This window comes from Labrus bergylta, chromosome 5 (assembly GCF_963930695.1).
Source record: "Labrus bergylta chromosome 5, fLabBer1.1, whole genome shotgun sequence".
NCBI classification, from domain to species: Eukaryota; Metazoa; Chordata; class Actinopteri; order Labriformes; family Labridae; genus Labrus; species Labrus bergylta.
In genome coordinates, this window is record NC_089199.1 from 29,919,269 (window position 1) to 29,925,991 (window position 6,723).

Sequence of the window (6,723 nt, forward strand, 5' to 3'; positions counted from 1 at the left end):
TAAGTCAGAGCCATGACTTTTAATGTTTTATTTTTGTCTATTTACAGAATAGATTCTATTTATCTTGTGTTGTAAATAAATAAGAAATGAACAAAAAATATTATTTAGAATTCACGTGCAGCAGAAACATTTAAAAAAGAAAAAAAATCAAGATTTCTTTAAACTCGGCATGCACAGTTAAGATTTATGTCAGCAAACTACACCAAAGACTGTGTTTTATTCCCAGTGGTTTTTTTTTTTAAAGATATGTTTTGGGCATTTTTGCCTTTATAGGACAGCTGTGGAGAGACAGGAAGTTTTTGGATGAGACAGAGGGGGGGACGACTTACAGCAAAGGGCCGAGTCCAGATTTCAAACCCAGGGCCGCTGTGACGAGGACTATAGCCTGTGTACATGGGGCGCATGATACAACTTTAAGGCCATCGACGCCCCTTATTCTCTGTTTTTAAATACCTTGATATGATTTATATCAAACTTCCTGCAGCTCTTTTTATTTTTGGATCGACAACATCTAAAGCCGTCATCATTGGATTCTATATCGTTAAGTTTGGGGTCATGATGGGATGTGGACATGTGCTCGTTTACTGAATAATGCTCTTTTTAGAAAGAAACCCATTTTTTAACCCTTTCATTTATCTATTGAACAAGTGATATTACTTTATTTACTTGCTGTCCTTCATAAGTCGTTCCTGTGCATGCATGATATGAACTTGTCTGCATGTGTGTGTTCATTTTAACTAAAATATTTAAGACTTTGCCTTATCCTATTAGATCTCTGCTCAGGTAGTGCAACAGAATTTCGTTGTACACTGGCCCGTATACCGACCTCTACAATGACTATAATCATTTTCTGAGTTTGTTCTCAGCTTCAAAAGTTTCAATGTCCCTTCAAACTTATTCACAAACTGTCCTAAGAATATTTAGCCTTGCCTCATAAAATATTTTTTCATAAAAATGTGATTTAAGTTGAACAAGATTTCCCGTCAGATTGGAATATTAATTAAGACTTGTGATAAAAACGTTTTGCACTATATTTTCTAACAATCATGCAAATCATAGTTTTTAGTCACACAACTCCTACAGCTGTGAGAAGAAGTCTTTAACACGTCTTTAAGTCACTCGCTAAAGTATCTTAAAGCGACTGACTGTGAGAGCACTGACTTGTTGAGAGACGACGACTCTACCAGTTGAGGTGGAGCCACAGCCGCCCCTGTATATAAGTGTTCCTAATTATCTTCTGAAAATCCAGGATGGATGATCAACATTCATGATCGAATAGAAAGGCTCAAAGGGTCGCTGCACACTTTAAAATCAAATTCAAGACCCTTGAATTATGTAGATTTACAAAGATGTATTCAAGTACTGAACACATGTACTCCAGTCTTCAAATCAGATCAGATTTGCATAAAGGCAAAGTTAGTCGTGCAGAATTGATTCAGTCTGTTCATTTGTAGCCACGTTTTAGTCTGCTTTAGCCGCTCTCTTCGGACTTTGAAGTCGCCACATTGATTTAAAGAAACGCTGAGAGAGCTTGAAAACGATTGTGAGCACATGAAGTGAAACAAAAAGCATAAAAGAGACCATGAAAAGTCTGACTGCTTATTGTGCATGATCATGTTTGTTATTAAGAAGACTATGTGCTCATGCAGTGCCCAACAGATCAGTTTTTTATGCATTTATTAAAGGGGACATCTCATTTATTAGATTAATTAGTTTTTCTGCAAGTTGAAAAAAGTTTATCGATGACACTTTGTGGTTTTGCTAAAAAGAAGCCACCATGCTAATCTGATTTCATCCTCATCAGCCGCTGGTGCTCCGTGTAACTCTGTAGGTGGAGGAAGGCCGTGATTCACCTCAGGCCCTATAGACGTCGTGCCGTACTTAGCCCAGCATGCCGCTGTCCTACAACACTAGTCTTCCTGTTAATAACCTTTAAAAGACGTCCCCGCGCTGTTTTGTTTTACACCTGCAGCCCAGCATGGAAGGATTACTTAGTCTTTGTCTCGCTGCCACTCATATGTAAATCGGGCAAAAATACTCTAATTTGAGTTTACTCAGGCACAATTGGCGGCTCATCCATACAATAAACATTGATCCTATTGCTGTAACCAGGGCCCCTCCATTCACCTCCAACGGCAATTAGCTCAAGTATTGATTTAAGGGACTCTTGCTTGTTGCCTGCAGGCATGCGAGAGGGGCACAAAAACCAGCTGGATGCAGCGAACCCGACAATGTTCAGAGTTAAAGTTGTTTTCATGCAACATTGTTTCTCAACAGTTATAAATGACATTACTGAAAGCTACAACATGTCACTTTCCACCTTCAAATAGTAGTTTTAAAGATCGATGTAATAGAGTTGCATCTCTCTGTGTCTACAGCCTGATCGCCTGTTAACCGCACTATGTAACTTTGGCCACGGGTCGAGGTCATCGTGCAGCTTAACAGCTCTAGTTCACACAGCAGCCTTCAGTTTTTAAAAAAGAAGGCGGCTTGTCTCTGTATGGTACGGATACAACGGCTCAGGCTAAGGGCATAGACACACCACCCCTCCTCATTCCTCCGCTGGCCTGCACTCACACCGCTCCAGGACTAACCGGGTCTGAGCACGGTAACAGTAACCTCTTGTATAACGTCAGAATACAACACATGCATGGCTTTATGTGATCATGAAGCGTGTTGTAAGTTTGTAAGACAGGCAGACTAAAAAAAAAAAAAAAAAAAGGGACGCACAGTCGAGTCTGCAGAGAATATTACTGACTTTGTGGAGTCATTTTTGTCGGATACATCCAGAACACTCGATGTACCTGTGCTTGTGCTCGTGCATGAGCAGCTGTACCGTGATGAAGCATGCCAGGAAGGGCCAATGAAGTGTACCGTGCTTGGGCATGCTATGGATGGCCTAGTGTGATTGAGCCCAAAGAGACTGAAGAAGATATATAATCTTTGTCACTAATGGTGACAGAAAAAAATCCTCTCAGGAGATTTTAATGTTTTTGAAATCAGGTTTAAATTTGAAGAAGTCTTGGACTCAGAGGCAGAATTAAGTTTATTGTCAAGTATGTTAGCACATAAGGAATGTGTCTTGGTGCAGAATAGAGTTGTAGTTCTCCAAATCGGAGAATTGACTTTTTGAAGGTGTCGGTCTCGCCTCGGAATCAAAAGCATTTTTATTCGGTCTCAGACTGGGTGAACTCTGGACTTTTAAATCAAGACCACCACTGACAGGCTATTGTTCCGCGTCATCAACGTGATTAGGAAAGGAAAGGAAAACTCTTCTTTTAGATTAGATAGATTTTTATCCCCCGGTTACAGCTGCAACCTTCCCGGTGTTAAAGTCTGAGTGAGTGACACGCCCCCTAAACACAAGATGATGATTTTGTTTGTGTGAACTCCACGCTGGTGTCAGACTCACCTGGAAACATCAGATCCCTCCGTATACTCCTAAGTTAGTACAACCCGACTTCCACATCAAACCTGCCGCTGAGGAAGTAACAAGCTGATAATGTTACCCGAGTGAAGCCTCGCACATCTCCATACAGGAAATCACAGACAGTTGTCCTCACACTCTTTCACCCGTGGTGACAACTCTCACTGACGTTTAAACTTGAGCAAATGAGACAGGAGCATGTGACTATAGGGAGGGGGAATTCTCCCACAGAAAGTGCTCATTTTCATCCTGCTGGTGTCACATGTGATTCCACTTAAACCTTCAGGAACAGCATGAATTAATTGGGTGTTATGTTATATCGTTTCTGTGCTTTACTCTTTTAGGTTTTTTAAACATTGCTGAAAAACAGCTTTCTCGCTCTTCTGGTTTTTTCTTTTCAACTTCTACAATTCACTTTGCAGACGCTTTTATCCAAAGCGACGTACATCAGAGAGTAAGAACAACACAAGCAAGGATCTAGAAAAAAGGGAACAATGTCAGTAAGAGCAAACGATCAGCTTTGAGTCTGATTGGACACACAGGTGCTGACAGGAAGTGACCAGAGGCAAAGCACAACATTGAGGGCAGTTCTTGAGAGCTCTAATCAGTATAGAAACCATCTTATAAGTCGTCGTTATCAAACAAAAACCATCGTCACAACCATCATCATCATCAATAATATGGAGACCATCATCATTAAGTTAGTAGGTATTCATGAAAGAGCTGGGTCTTTAGCTTTTTCTTAAAGGTGCAGAGGGACTCTGATTTGTAAGCGAGCAGCAGAGTTTTAAATTTGACTTCACAGGTTTCTCTGTAAGATGGTGAAAACAAATCGAGGCGGTCGGCCCGGTTTTGAGTCCAACCTATGGCTCCTTTTCGGCATTTCATCCCCGGCTTCTCTCTCCCTGATTTTCGACTCTATCCACTGTCCCATCTCTCCACTAAAGACACAAAAAGCCCAAAAATAAATCTTCAAAAAAGCATTTGTAGCCCTCACACTTTAAAGTGCAAATCCTGCAAAGGCTTCATATATTGTGCATATCTATCTGAGTGTATCTAATTTTAAACTTGACTAATTAAAAAAATAAATTAGTGACAATTGTCTCAGACACAAGAATGATTAATCTTCATTCTCATTCAGCACGCTGTTATCAAATCAATCTTCCACTTTTCAAATCAGATCTGTAGTTTTTGTGGCAGCAGCAAAAAAAAACTGTGAAGTGCTGACTTGGAGCACTCGGTGTCAGCTTACTTCCTTCTCTTTTGCGCTGAAAAGAAGACCAAAAAGTTTTCTGGCGACGGGTGGACAACAAAGAGGAAAACCTGGAGTGTCAAGGCGATGTGGCGAGTTTGTGCTGGGAACAGCAGAAGTGACTGTTTGACTGGATTCCTGCGTGAGGCTTTTTGTCAGCCTGAGTTTCCGTCCTGCAGCGTTTTTTTTTCTTCAGCCTGTCACTTCTTCACCTGGCCTCCTGCACAACATGTTGACCCCCCTCTCCATCAAACACACACACACACACGCACCGCCAGCTGCCATGTGGCCTGTCACACTGCCTCACCTTAACCACCACACAAACACACACACACACACATATATACACATATATAAGTATATTTGTGGGAATTTTCTGGACTTTATTGAGAGACAGGAAAGAGTCAGAAATCAGGGAGAGAGAGAGAGTGGGGGAATGACATGTGCTAAAGGAGCCACAGGTCGGATTCAAACCCAGGCCGGCCACTTCATAGCTTTATTTATATGAATTTATGTATTTAAAAACAAATGTTTAAAAAGTGCTGTGGCAGACAAAGCAAATACAGCAACACGACAATAGAACAGAGATCAACAGAGGGACCAAACAGAGAGGGCAAAATTGTAAAAATGCAAATAACAGGAATACGATTCAACAGGCAGGTATGGAGAGGCAGTTCAACACAATGAAGGAAAATTAGTTTAAAATCAACCAGGAGAGAACAAAATGAAAATTGAGGGAGAGTAGAACAACATCACATCACAGGCTGTAAACACAGAATGAAGATAACAAGAAGGGATAAACGGGACACTGGTTAAATGAATAAAACAACAGAGAGCTGAAGAGTTAAACCATAAAGGAGGAGGAATTTAAAAAAGACTAAGAGCAGTAAAATGAATACAGGAAGGGAAACATTTAAAGGCTAAAACATTTAAAGAGAAAGATAGGACTACAGCCTCATACATGGGGTGCACGCACAAACCGCTAGGGCAGATGCCCCTAATTTATTTATTTATTTTTTCAAGGGATGAAGATTCACTGGAACCCCAGAAAACAGCAACATAATCTCTCGTTTTTTACCCGCTCCACGGTAAAATTTCTGCAAGAAGTTGGCGTGATCTGATGAGTGGAGGCAGCTAGGAACGAGCGAGCGAGCAGGGGAGGGTGATGGTGTTTGTATCATGCAACATCGATCTTTGTGCAGGTAATGAGTCTACTTGCCAATATCTCCACTTATTTCACTTACACTGTGGATAAGACTGTCATTAGAGCATCGGATTCTGTTGCTGCATGGTCTGCCATCTTGGCGCCTGGAAAAAAAAACCTCCTGCTGTGTGTGACACGTGTGAATTAGCAACTCAGGAAGATTTCAGGTGCACGTCGAGTTAAAGAAAATGGGCCTTAAAATATCAGCGTCTAAATCACTCTAATCACACTTTTCCTATCCTAAAGAAGTCTTATCTTAATCATTGACCCAAATGCTGCTGAACAATTCCCCTCTTTAAAGAGCGCAGCAGCACAATGACCTCACTTTACAAATATGTCCTAAAACACACTAAGACACACACACACACACACACACACACACACACATGCTGGGGGGGGGGGGGGGGGGGGGGGACTGTATTTTCTGCAGAATCTCTTTTTTTCTCTCGCTCAGTGTGAGAGAGTGGAGATAACAGACATCGGTTCAATAAAGCAACCACTTGAGCAGCCTGCCCCCTCAGTTCACTTCAGTCCTCTATTTCCTCGGTAGATTGTCAGCACACATTGCCCGCTCCCCCCCCCCCCCCCCCCCCTCCCTCCATCTCGCCCCCACTCGCTCCATTCAACATTTACCCCCTGGCCACTTTTACACTCCTGGTCTTTTTAGTTTCCCCAAACATCCCCTGCTCACATCTATTTCTGTGACCCTCTCTCCTCCTCTGGGGACCAGCCTTTGATGCCCCCCCCCCTCCACCCGCCTCCTCGAGTGTTGATGTTGAGAAGAATGTAGCGCTGAGACAAAGAACTGAACATCCAAAGCTGCCCCGGCACCTTTTTTTT